The sequence below is a fragment of the Pinus tabuliformis genome, chromosome 2_2 (genome assembly GCF_031772625.1).
Source record: "Pinus tabuliformis cultivar Carrire ecotype Pingquan chromosome 2_2, CPIR1, whole genome shotgun sequence".
NCBI lineage: Eukaryota > Viridiplantae > Streptophyta > Pinopsida > Pinales > Pinaceae > Pinus > Pinus tabuliformis.
The window spans coordinates 337519123-337534506 of record NC_142300.1 but is presented as its reverse complement, the minus strand read 5'-3'; positions in this window follow the sequence as shown (position 1 = coordinate 337534506).

The window sequence follows — 15384 nt, the reverse complement described above, 5'->3', positions numbered from 1 at the left end:
AGTGGTATTACATAAGAAAACAATGGAAATATTACAATCATACGAGAATATTAGTATTAGCAATTATTGAAAATAAAAAAATAAAACATATACATACTCATATGTTCATAAGGGAAGATAAAATTGAAATGACAGATACACATATACACAAGTATGGAAGCAAAAATGCTTTGAGTAGGATTTAATTTCCACCATTCTACTCACCCATGCTACAGTTGAAGACTTAGATTGAAAAGAGATTTATTTTTGTATCATAGAAAATTGTTCCATTACATATGATAAGCAAAATTTTAATTTCATGTTTAGAAATAGGCTTTTAAATATATAGATTCAAATAGAGAATTGATAGGAATAGACAAAATGGAAATAAAAGTTCCTTTGGCATCATTTTGACTCTATTTAGACCAAAATGGAATCCACCATTCACCCTCAACACGTGTTTAGCAATCGGTTTTCTCAACCTCAAATATTGTACAGGAACAACTATGAAGGGTTCTAGATACTCTTGTGTTCCTTCAGCATGAATGACAAGAAATATTGGATGCACATGATTCCATAGTAATTGATAGGTAAGGTTGGATCCCAACTAGTCTCCATGATGCTGATGGAAATTTTCCAAAACAAAATAGTGATATTCTCGTTGTCAATTGAAAATTTGGTTCAAAGATATAATGTAAATCCTATCACTACCGTGTAAGAATATCATTTAAAATAACCCTATAATCAATTATAACCCAAGTTTAATTAAGTAGAGAGGCTACATACCAAAACAACCAATTTTTCATTAACTATAAATAGAATTACTAAGAACTAATTTATGAAGCTCATGAGCCAAAATAATAAAGAAACAAGAGGGGAATGAAGGCTAATATAGAATGGAAAAAGGGATTTTATAGGTTTAATTTGTACCATATATGGAGGTTGAAATATCCTCCCTTCCAAAATGTTGGCATGTCCCCATGCAACCCATCAATATTGATAAGGAAATCCACCATGTAAGTCAACCCAATTATAGTTAAGATAGCCAAATTCCTCTAATGTGTAAAATCCCAAAGACCTTTCTTCTGGTTTCCAACGCTCATTCTCTAAAAATTGTTCCCATTTTTTAATGAATTTGTAATCTTTTGTGGGCCACCATATCAATAGGAAATGAAAACACAACCCTATCCATCATATGCCAATCTTCCTAAGGGAGTTGGCATAAAACTCTGCCCTTGCCATTACTATGTTGAATAAAAAATAGGCCACAGTGGTGTTCTCTCTTAAGTATCCAAGTGTTCCAATCAACCTATCACGAGAGTCCATCAAAGCATGAATGACCTACTCTCACAAGACATCCTCATAATCTGCCAATGCTACTAGTTTTTGCTTTTTCTTTTTCTTAATAATGGTTGCATTCATTGGATTGGAAATCAATTTGAAAGGGCCTTTTTGAATCATTGAAGGTATAGGGTATTCATCTTAGACAATGATTCGAGAGGTAACTTACATATTTGTATAAAATTCAAATGCCTCTTTCCATAAAACCTTATTGGAAACAAAAGAAGAAAAGGCCCTCAACTAGATGTATCCAACTAAAGGGTTTGGGTCCATTTTGTATTTTTTCGAAGAATAAAAGTAAATTGTTATAACTCACAAAAAATTCAAAGCTTTTGGGTCCATTTGGTATTTTTTCGAAGAATAAAATTAAATTGTTATAACTCACACAAAACGTCAAAGTCATGTTGAGAGGTAGTAGAAAAGGCTTCCAAAAATTGATCTAGAGTAATTATCTTATAACCCTTACCTACTACTATATATTGAATTCTATATTTAATCCACCTTTATTTTAGGAAGACCTCATATATTATAGAAAGAGGTTTACACATAAACCCTTGGAGTTTAAAATCATAGGTCTGCTGAAGTTGATTTTGATAGTTAGTCAATTATTCTTTGTAATGTTTGATTCTATTTTTCTATTTGGTTGTGGAATTATCTTTCCTTTTTGAGTAGTTTGCATGTCAAACTATTTATAAATGATATCAACATAAAAAAATCTCATATTTACTTCTCCAACTGATCAAGTCAAGATTCTATTGCAAAAAGCATAAATGTTTCATATGATATCATCCATGATCATGTTGATAAATTTATGAACAAAGGAGATAATACTATTGGTTTTAGGAGTAGGGAGGTCCCCTACCTCCAAATTTCATTCATGGCCTAATCCTTGTGAGGCTTCCTTAGGATCCTCCTCGGATATTTTATCCTCATCATATATATTTCCTTGATTTTTATCCTCCGAGGGTTAATATTGTCCACCATTTTATCAACATAAAGTGTTTTGTTTCCTAAGATGGTTATGTTAAGAGTTTCTACAGGGTAGCAATATTTCTAGTCTTCAGTTTTTTTTACCAATTTTATTAATTTAATATATGTAGACTTATGATGGAATTCAAATTTGGATGGTGCATAGTACATGCCTTTTTTTTTCTCTTGAAAAATATTAAAGACACTTCCCTTGCAATGGTCCTTGAATTTAGGACCCCAATGCTTGTGGCATTTCCTCATTTTCATCCTCATCCATATTAACATGTGCACTCTAGGAAGAGGATGATTCTATTTCAATATCCATTGGTTTGTTTTCCTTTTGCCAATAAACTGTAACTTGTGGATGTGTCTCAATTGCTATAGGAGGCCTTGCTCACCTCTATTGAGACCAAAGACAATGCTTAAATGTTGTCACAGTAGCCATCATCAAGTATGAGGGTCCAATCTATGTTTGTGAGGCTATATAAATAAAGGGTTGAACCCTCATTTGGGGATTTTGAATGAACACTTAGCATGACATAAATTTCTTCCATTTTCATCTTCTTTATTGTATTTATCCAACCACATGTATTCAAATCAATGCCACATATAGCTATTGCAATACTTATTAAAAAAAATACAAATTATTGGTGTTATTATGGTTGCTAATGGATACTTGGGGCTCTTACGATGAACATTATGACGTCTACTAACGTCGGTGATGTATCACATTCATTGCAAAAAAAGTCCTTTCATCTGTCTATTGATGCTAACTTTTCCATTTGTCTTTCGAATCCTATGCTCGATGTGTTAGTAGAGCAACACCAAATGTTCTCAATCTTGTAACAGCAAGTTTCATCAAAGTAAGAGTACTTTCAATGATATATTTTCTGCATTGATTGTTGATCATTCGAAAAAACAAGGGAGCCACTACCGTAGTGGTAGTCCCTGTCCGAGTTTTTGCAATATTCGTGAAAACACTTACACTCTGCAGCAACTTACACCTAGAAGACATACCATAGTTTTACAATTGAAAAAGCTTTATTGAAAAGCTAAAAAGATCCAGAGACATTTGCTAACTGGTATAGCTGTCAAATCAACTGTGATGTGTGGAATTCAATATGCAAATTTACAAAATTTTGGAATATCAGCAATAGATGCAATTAAGTGATCTATCTGACATTAGAGGCAAATCACACATAAAATGATGTATGTGACATCAAAAGCAAATCAGAAATTAAGTGATGTATCTGACAACAGAGGCAAATCTGAAATAAAATCCTAGTGTTAGATTGCAAGTGTTTCATCTGGTGCAATTAAGTGATCTATCTGACATCGGAGGCAAATTGCAAATAAAATCCGAGTGTTACATTGCAAGTGTTTCATATACCCAATTAAGTGCTTGGAAAAACAATAAAGGAGATCTATTGTCAGGTTTTGGCAGTTGAGTGCGACAGGATCCAACTTCTCGTTTCTGTTGAAGTTGGCAATTTTTCCTGTGGACAATTTTAGAGTGTATGATGCACATACAATGTCTTTTATTTTGAGGCATTCAGAAACTAAGGTGGTATTTGTGGATTACAAATTCTTGGAAGTTACAAAAGCGGTAGTAAGGATTTTTTCATAGGTGAAAAAGGAATTACCATTAATGATTGTGATTCATGAATTGGACAAGTATAGAGTATCTTTGAATGATGATCATGAATATGTTCTGGAGTATGAAAATTTTTTGGCAAGTGGAGATGCTAATTTTGAGACTTGTTGGCCTAAACATAAATGGGATGCTATTACCACTAGAAATGTGCCCTTCAGACCACTCTGAGAAGTGAGTGCAACAGACACACAGAAGATGACATTTTAATTCACTAAGTTGCATTATGAAGAAGATGAGTAAAACAAGGAAAGATTCATAAATATGAAACTCAGTCGTTACTCAATATGAACAGAGTGTAAATGTTTACAAAAATGCCTTTATCAAGAATCCCAGCACAATGGAAAGTGTTCTTAAAGATGGTACTACAATTGGTGAAATCATGATCAAGGGCACCATTGTCATGAAGGAATACTTCAAAAATGTTGAAGCTACAACCAAAGCATTTGAAAAAATGGGATGCTATTACCACTGGAAATGTGCCCTTATGACCAGTCTGAGAAGTGAGTGTAACAGACACAAAAAAAAATGAAATTTTAATTCATCAAGTTGCATTATGAAGAAGATGAGTCAAACAGGGAAAGATTCATAAATATGAAACTCAGTCCTTATTCAATATCAATAGAGTGTAAATGTGTACACATGTGCCTTTATCAAGAATCCCAGCACAATGGAAGGTGTTGTTCATAACGGTACTACAATTGGTGAATTCATGATCAAGGGAAACATAGTCATGAATGGATACTTGTTGCATCACGAATAGATCCTCCAACTGCGTCTTCAGAAAGCCTTGCACAGAAGAAAGGATATGATAGTCAGCGATATGAAAATCTATAAAGAGAAAGAGAGGAAGTGAGGAGAATATATATAAAGTTTAATACTACAGTGCATGTAGTACTAATTACTGTAAAGTAAAGTATTGTAGTGACAATAGATAAAGACAAGGGTTACAGGCCATGAAACTCCACAAATATTTTTGACAAAAATTATAAAGATACATACCCATAGCTCCACTCTGCACAAGCATAGGGTTCTATTCAAAGATGAGGATAAAGGCCTGCTTCTTGTACTGTCTTCAAAAACCTCACCAGGTCAAATTTTCCTTCAAAATTATACTGCAATTAAATTGTATGCCACAATAAATTCATCAACAATTCAGAGTTCAATTTGAAGTCATACATACATTTCAAGATTGTTAAAATATTTTAAATGCTTATTACCTAACGTTGCTCTGGGAGCTTATGTGCTAAGAGAGATGCAATCGAGAAGTCCTATACTTCCAGTTTTTTTGCATCTATTTTTTTCAATTTGATTCCTGGTATGGCACACAACCAAACAGGGAAGCCCCTACAAGATTGCAACACTTCAATGAGAGATAAATTTCTGACAAGTGCAGAAAAAAATACATATACTGTCCGATTTGAAATGGAACTGAAATACTTCTAGTTCAAATTGGAGAGGATATAATCCAAGATCAACAACATTTATTGGACCAACCCAGTGTTTTTCTAAGTATTTCTATTACCTGGCATGGATGTTGTAGATGCAGAAGCAGTAGATGGATAGTCTAATAGCCGACGTAGATTCCTATTCTCCTCGTTCGAGATGTTATTGTTAGTGGTTGTTTCTTGGTTTCTTTTTCCTCTGTGCTTCTACTTTTAGGATGTCCATAATCAGAAGAGTCATGAGAAGAAGTGCTGAAAGAAACAATGCTACCAGTTGAGTAATTTCACTCATGCTAATGGATTCCATGTTATGTGAAGCAGAGAGATGTATTTCAATATGTAGGTGCAAAGAGAAGTTATGTTTTGCATGCAATAAATTAGGCATTTCTTTTGCCAATTTATAAAAGAGTTCAAGGTGTTTGCAAGTTGGTTTTAAGTGTGAATGGAACTGAGTTTTTGGGAATATTTTACTGCAAGCAAGAGGTAATCATTTGAAAAGATTGAAAGACAGTGGGTAATGGATGTTTGTATAGGCTTGTTCAACCTCGTGGAACGAGTGTTTTTGGAGCTTATGTGCAGAATAGATGCAAGCAAAAAGTCCTGTACAACCAAACATGGAAACCCGTACAAGATCGCAACACTTCAATGCGGGATAAATTTTTGACAGGTGCAAAAATAAATACATATATGGACCAATTTGAAATGGAACTGAAATACTTCAAGATCAGATCGGAGAGGATATAATCCAAGATCAACATCACTTATTGGACCAAACCGGTGTTTAATGATCTCCATAAAACAAAAAACTTACCAGTTCAATGTTGCAAGATGCATAATATTAACCATTGACAATCTATAAAGAGAAAGAGAGGAAGTAATGAGGATATATATATATATATATATATATATATATATATATATATATATATATATATATATATATATATATATATATATATATATATATATATATATATAAAGTCTAATACTATAGTGCATGTAGTACTAATTACTGTAAAGTAAAGTACTGTAGTGACAATAGATAAAGACAAGGGTTATAGGCCGTGAAATTCCACAAATATTTTTGACAAAAAATATAAAGATACATACCCATAGTTCCACTCTACACAAGAATAGGGTGCTATTCGAAGATGAGCATAAAGGCTTGTTTCTTGTACTGTCTTCAAAAACCTCACCAGGTCAAATTTTCCTTCAAAATTATACTGCAATTAAATTGTATGCTACAATAAATTCATGAACAATTCAAAGCTCAATTTGAAGTCATACATATATTTCAAGATTGTTAAAATATTTTAAATGCTTATTACCTAATTTTTCTCTGGGAGCTTATGTGCTAAGAGAGATGCAATCAAGAAGTCATGTACTTCCAGTGTCTTTGCATCTAGTATTTTCAATTTGATTCTTGGTATATTGTGTAACCAAACAAGGAAACCCTTGCAAGATCACAACATTTCAATGAGAGATAAATTTCTAACAATAGCAGAAATAAATACATATACTATCCGATTTGACATGGAACAAAAATACTTCAAGTTCAGATATGGAATTGATGTACGTGAAAATATCCATCATATATTTGAAGAATATTTAAATACCTGAGGCATCTACACAGTCACTTTGGTAGGAAATAGTTTAGACAAAAGCTTCATTGACTTTGGAGGTTCTTTGTTTCGTTCATGTAAGCTCCCAATGTTATCCTGCATCTTTCCAAAATTCAGCACATCATCCATATAAGATAATAATAAGAAGATAGAGTTAGTCCTAAATTTAAAGACAGTGAATTAGGAATCTGTATCAACATTAGAACAATACGATGGCCATACACACTGTACAGTTAAACAATCCTGACTATGAATTAATTTTATTACATGGAGTTGTAGAATGTTTGCTCATGTGATATTTGCTCTTATCCTATGTAACAATGGAATATAACATGGCACATTTTTTATAGAACAGAGATTTTGTATTGTGCTGAGAAAGCTCAAAGCTCAAGAGAAACTTCATGCTTAAATAGACACACACCTTCCAATCAATGTGTTCTATCTACTCATAATTTCACTCATATCAATCTTGGTGACCAGTGCCCCATCCAATTAATCCTCTCCTTAAAGATCCAAGGTTGCTCAAAGCAAGGGAGTAGGAAATAAATAGCATATCCAATTAGTCTACATTTGTGTACCCTACATAGAAAATAGGCCATAACCATAACAAACGCCAAATTTTGTATCTGCTTCATTTAGAATAAGACATGAATTTATAGAGTCAGGGTACCGATTTGAAGCACAAGTGTCGTCATGGGAGCATGGAATGCATTATAAATTTTGAGGTATCAAGTGTATCACTACAAAAATTTCATGATTTAGAGTCTAATGTTTCTTCTCACTAAGTAGGATAGAAAGAAGGGTAAGTTATATAAAGGCCTCTTTCCTTAGACCTTGGATGTTAGGAGAGAGGCTCCCTCACTCCTCTGCCCCCCACAAGATCATATAATCAGATCCCAGTATGGTGCCCAATAACTTTGACAACTAGAAAGCACCCCAGGCAACCCCTTCGACCTTGGTCATGAAGATCAAGAGACTGACAAATTGCCTCATTTTCTTGAGCAACACTAAGATATTGAATCAAAAACTCACTCCTATATTTATGACATTAGCTGTGGATTTTTTTTTAGTTAGACCTAGTGATTAGCTGAAATAGACACTTATGAAGGCTGTACTTTTTCCCTTTCCTTCTACTTTTGCGCTCATAGATTGTATTCACGCTAGATGTATCTTTTATTTCCATTAACTTACTTACATGGTCTTATCTGATTAATATGAAAGTTTACAATATCCATGTACTGCAATATGAGCGTAGGCTTACTTAATGAAAAGAGGTGGTCACCCCTTTTTCAATTCATGGACCAAAGGATATAGCACCCATTTTTTGAAAATTGAAGATTGTATTATTCGTTTCTGAGAGGGCAAACACTAAGGTATGATTACATCATATTAGAGATAGTTTGAGAGATCTAGAGGTCTCAATTGTGTCAAATTGTTGGATAAATATTAATCATTGACTTGCCATTGATATATTATTTTTTTGGCCCAAAAATGATGTTGATATTGAAATGTTATGGATAACATTTTAACATAAAGGATTGTACATATTTGATGGGCCTCTCTAAAGAGGCAATAGAGTAAAATTTGGTGCATATTGTAACAAACAATGTTTCAACTAGGAAGATGAATCATTCCCATATAATTTTTAAACTCCCTGTCCATTGTGTCAACCTCTTAGTGAATTTTACTGAGAGGTAAAGGGGAAAGAAGTCTGTTTCTATCATCTTTGAATGATGATCATGAAGATGTTCTGGAGTATGAAAAGATTTTGGCAAGTGGAGATCCTAATTTTGAGACTTGCTGGCCTGAACATAAATGGGATGTTATTACCACTGGAAATGTGCCCTTCAGACCACTCTGAGAAGTGAGTGTAAGAGACACACAAAAAATGACATCTTAATTCATTTAGTTGCATTATGAAGAAGATGAGTAAAACAGGGAAAGATTCATAAATATGAAACTCAGTCCTTACTCAATATGAGCAAAGTGTAAATGTGTATATAGGTGCCTTTATCAAGAATCCCAGCACAGTGGAAAGTGTTCTTCATGATGGTACTACAATTGGTGAATTCATGATCAAGGGTAGCATAGTCATGAACAGATACTTCAAAACTGTTGAAGCTACAACCAATGCATTTGAAAATGGATGGTGGGAGTTACATGGATTTTAGCAGCGTTTGAATTTTTCTTCATCTCTATTGGTAAAATTGTCCTGACCATTAAAATTCAATGTACAATGTTGCATTGTGAATGGATCCTCCAACTGCATCTTCACAAAGCCTTGCATAGAAGAAAGGAAATGACAGTCAGCCATATGATTTCGTCCATGAAGAAAACAAAAGAGTTTAAGTTAATTGCAATCGTGAGGGAACGAAATTATTGTTCGCCCATCCAACTAGATTCTAATATCTGAATCAGTTACATTGTTGATGCAAATGGATATCTGACAGTTTTCTATTCTATGAGACATGATTGTCAAAATCACTCACCAGATGCGTAGCATGAATAAAAATTCTTTGTACTATGGAGCTGTAAGTTGACATAAGAAACAATTATCTATGCTATGGAGCCATAAGGTGGGATAAGAAAGATCTCAAGTTGATTCATTATATTGATTGTATGCTCAATGATTGCAGAGAAAATAGTATTCAGAAATGGCAAGGAGTAAGCTAGCTATGATACTTACTTAGAGATGCGTAGCATGAATAAAAATTCTTTGTACTATGGAGCTGTAAGTTGACATAAGAAACAATTATCTATGCTATGGAGCCATAAGGTGGGATAAGAAAGATCTCAAGTTGATTCATTGTATTGATTGTAAGCTCAATGATTGCAGAGAATATAGTATTCAGAAATGGCAAGGAATAAGCTAGCTATGATACTTACTTAGAACCAGCAGCAGTAGATGACTCCTTTGAAGATCAGTACAATACTCAGCTACTTTTTGATAGCTACTTTTTGATAGCTACTTTTTGATTCGAGAAATTTTTACTTCCAAAATGTTGCAAGATGCATAATGTTCACCACTGAAAATCTATAAAGAGAAAGAGAGGAAGTAATGAGAATATATATATAAAGTCTAATACTACAGTGCATGCAGTACTAATTACTGTAAAGTAAAGTACTTTAGTGACAATAGATAAAGACAAGGGTTATAGGCTATGAAACTCCACAAATACTTTTGACAAAAATTATAAAGATACATACCCATAGTTCCACTCTGCACAAGCAGAGGGTGTTATTCAAAGATGATCATAAAGGCCTACTTCTTGTACTATCTTCAAAAAACTCACCAGGCAAAATTTTCTTTCAAAATTATACTGCAATTAAATTGTATGCCACAATAAATTCATCAACAATTTAGAGTTCAATTTGAAGTCATACATACATTTCAAGATTGTTAAAATATTTTAAATGCTTATTCCCTGACGTTGCTCTGGGAGCTTATGTGCTAAGAGAGATGCAACCGAGAAGTCCTGCACTTCTAGTTTTTTTGCATCGAGTCTTTTCAATTTGATTCCTGGTATGGCGTGCAACCAAACAGGGAAAGAACTGCAAGATCACAACACTTCAATGAGAGATAAATTTCTGACAAGTGCAGAAATAAATACATATACTGTCCGATTTGAAATAGAATTGAAATACTTCAAGTTCAGATCGGAGAGGATATAATCCAAGATCAACAACATTTATTGGACCAAACCGGTGTTTAATGATTGCCATAAAACAAAATCCTACCACTTCAATGTTGCAAGATGCATAATGTTCAGCACTTACAATCTATAAAGAGAGAGAGGAAGTAATGAGAATATATATAAAGTCTAATACTACAGTGAATGTAGTACTAATTACTGTAAAGTAAAGTACTGTAATGACAATAGATAAAGACAAAGGTTATAGGCCATGAAAATCCACAAATATTTTTTATAAGTTCCCCCCTTTTGTTTGGTCTTACAAAATAATGAATTAAACGTGACTGCCTTCAATACAGATATCATCAACAATTGAGAGTTCAATTCGAAGCCATACATACATTTTAAGCTTGTTAAAATATTTTAAATGCTTATTACCTAACGTTGCTCTAGCTCATGCCCATTCCAAGAGACATATGTCTGAATAACATCTATTGCTCCGTCTTTAGACTTGGCAATAAGATCGGGCCACATCTGTTTAATAACATGCAAAAAATTTAAGCAAATTGTACAGTTAACAATAAATAGAAACATAGCTAAAATAATACCAAATGCAATACAAACCTCTGTGGTGCTTCGGGGGTAATGTATGGACCCAGAAATTAATAACGTACGCTATCCATTGATTAGCAAAGCTCTCCCATCATAGCTAGTTATCACTAGATTTTGTATAGCACTATGCCATAATTCCATCTTCAAACAACATAAATTCATTTTAAAGTTCACATAGTTTGGTGGTATCTATAAAGTTTACCTGGTATGCTAACATATCTCTCCTGAGTAGTTTGGAGTACTTAATTTAATAGATGGAAGTGCCATAGTACAGAAAATTAAATAAATTATTAATACTTAATAGATCTATCCTAGGTTTGGATTATTTAGCTTTAGCTATTAAAGCAGATATTAATACTTGATGTATTTAGCTAGCTATTAAACCAGCTATTAATACTTGATATATTTAGCTACTAAACCAACTATTGATACTTGGGACATCTATGCATCTTGATTTTGTAGTATTTAGATTTTTAAAATGTACAACAAAATTTTGGTTTGAAATAACTTAGCTCAATATAGTGCAAAAGTACAACAACCTCATTATGACTAAAATTTGAAGCGACAACAGAAATCTAAAATCTTCTCTTCTTGGTTTGAGGTGGCAACCAAATTTAAATTATTGAAAGTACATTTTCTTGGTAAATGAGTGGAAATTGCAAGTTAAATAGTTCTATTACAATAACACCATAACATGAAGAAACATATTCATATCACTTTTGCATGTGCTATGTACGTTAAGGCAGTCAATAGCTATTAGATTCCAATAGTTTCCATGTTCCTAGATTTTGTGATCTATATAACAAACAGTTAGTTATAATAAAATGATAACATTGTGAATTGAATAGAGGACATATTTGAAAGAAAAGATGTTAAGGCATATGTTGATGTACCTTCCATTTGTTAGCCGACATGTAATAGTTCACTATCTTCATTGAGTGTGAACTTGCTATGAATTTTGAAGTCACGTAACATGTATACAGTGGTAGCTTTCCATTCCAAATATGCCTCATATGACATTGGTTTTAAATGAGGAAGTAAGTCATGTAGTAAGGGCTACCTGATAATGCAATGCACAATGTTATTTGTAATAGATTCTATTATACAATTTATACAATGCTTATAGATGAAAGGGAGATATTATTGCATTGCGAACAGTAGATTGTCCCATTGGTTATCAGTATGGATGAATTGATTGGAGAGTTACAAATAACACAAACAGGTTCGAAAGAAGTTGAATATGGATTTGCTACCATCAAAATACCTTTGACATGTTTATAAAATATTCAAATGTTAATCTACATTATTACATAGGAAATACAAAGCTAGTAAAAAGATCATTATTGTTATACTTACAGCATAGGTAGATGTAGTTAGTTTTCTGAGATTGTTTACTGCATCTGTGTTAAGTTCAGTCATGAACGTTGACTTTGATGCTCTAAATATTTTTTCTTTTGTGTCTACCTTTTTTGTTATATTTTTGAAAAGGATGAGGGGGAACTCTCCTTTTTGCAGTTGTTTTTCCATTGAAATAAAAAATTGTTTATAAGTGTCAAACAATTGCAACTGCAAGAGACAAATTGTTATCTATTGAAAATTACGAATAAGTAATATGCAAATACATTATTCGTATGTGTTGAAAAATTGAAAGTGCAAGAGAAAAATTACAATAATTATATATTGAAGTGATGCATGTTATCTATTGAAAATTAGGAATAAGTAATATGCAAATACATATGGTTGCATTGTCATTTTCAGAATCTCCATCTTTTATATGGAGTATGTAATGCAATCCAACCCGTTTGGCAAGTGTAATGGCTGCAGCAATTGTACCAATTGGGTACATTTCTTTTTTGTTTGCAAATTGCCTAATGGTTGTATTGGGAATGAAGCAATATTCTTTGCAAACCTCAGGTACAGTTTGTATGATAATTGATTCATTAAGCAAAATTATTTTGTCAAAGTCACCACGATCATAAACAGTTTTAGGCAATATCTTGAAATTTGTAATTGATATGTTGTTGCCTTGCAAAATTTTTTGTTCATGTCGCTCAACTAAATGTGCAGGTATAGTTAACATTATAGTCATCATTCCTTGAGCATCTGTCAAATTGGCTCATAATATTTGACGTGATTTGTTTGCTTTATCAAGGAATGTTGTATACACAACCATTATGTCTCCAACAAATAGTTGTCCAATTCTACGACTGTTGAGATCTTCAATTGATACTTTAATTGGCAGTATCTATTTTTGCCTATAAAAATTGCTTAGTTAGATACTGCTATAAACATTTCTACAATGCTATGTTTTTCCTAAAAATTGTAGAAGTATAAATAGATTACAATGTTGTATTTCATATGCATACCTTTTTGATGTATCATTTTGTACATTTGTTGAATCAAGTTTTGTTGTGATTGTTTCACTTGGACTAAAAAAAGTAATTTCGTAGTTCAATATGATGTGGAAATTATCACATGTATTTTACATAAGCAATCAATAAAAAAGTTTATGATATCTAACTTGTACATGCATTATTGCTGCATTGTGGGGGGGGACTTAGTACTAGTGCTTTCTCCACTCATCCAACATTTTCTAATTTATATACATTTAAATATACATATGTAAAAATAGAATTCATATATAATAAACATTAATATTCTAAATACAAATTAGCATATTTGTATAGTTGAAACAGACATACCTTTTCAAAACAAGCGGTTGGCTTGCCTTTTCTATTTGGGTTATGCTCTCTATCTCTTCAATTGTTTCATTTCCTTTTTCAAGATTTATGCTATGTTATAGAATAGTAGCATATATTTAGTTCAATTTAAAAGAGCATATAGAAGTAAAAAGTGAACAAGAACATAAAAACCATAGAAATATACATATGTAAAAACAGAATGCATATATAGTAAACATTAATATTCTAAATACAAATTAGCATATTTGTATAGTTGTAATAGACATACCTTTTCAAAACAAGTGGTTGGCTTGCCTTTTCTATTTGGGTTATGCCTTCTATCTCTTCAATTGTTTCTTTTCCGTTTTCAAGATTTATGCTATGTTATAGAATAATAGCATATATTTAGTTCAATTTAAAAGAGCATATAAAAGTAAAAAGTGAACAAGAACATAAAAACCATAGAAAAGGAAAAGCAAGAAGAATATACTCTCTTTGTTCATGTTCCATGTTGTTTTTCTTTCTTCTTGTTCATTTTGTTCAATTGAAAAAGGTTTTATTGGTACAATCTGCATTCATAAATATATGATGCCATATTTGTAAATTTATGATAGGATGCTTGTGTTGCTTAATTAAAAAGGGTTTCATTGGCATAATTTGCATTGATGAATATATGAGGTCATATATGTAAATGTACAATAGAATGCATAGTATGTATGGTGTTATTATTTGGTTTAGTACAAAGAGAATATGCTAATATGCTTTAGTAAAATAGAAGTGGTAAAAACAATGAGGTATTGCAAAAGTATCAAAATTTGCAATTTTGTAAAGTGTTTCATGTGTATATCATAGCTGAAGGACAAGAGATATTGTATCATGATCAGACCAATATGTATCTAATATGAAAATTCTATATTTTATATTAGCTATATTTTCCCAAACATGGTCAATGAATGATTTATGCATGCTATTAGTTTTGTCAATAAGGAAATGAAGATTGTAGTTTTCCATGTAGCTTTCTAGCTGCTTTGTTTTTTGATTGCAATGCACCATATCAATATTGAAGTCCCCCAATATAATTATGATATTGTTTAGATCTAAGTGGCATAAAGCTTTTGCAATGACATTCAAAATATTGTTTACATTTGCATGTGGCCATGCATATATATTGAGTACTGCAATTTGTAATCTGTGAACTTTTATTTTTGTGAGCAATTCCTCTACAAGTTGCTCTTAAAAATGGGTATGTTCAAGGATAATGATATTTTCTTTTATCAATATCATTACTCCATGCTTAGTGCAACTTGAGATGAAATTGAAATTTCTGAAGTACTTATTTTGCATACACAATGACATATGTGTTTCTTTTAAGCATAAGATATCATATTGCATTGTGTAATCATTGCATACGTCATTAAGATGTCCATGAAGATTACGAGTGTTCAATGAAAG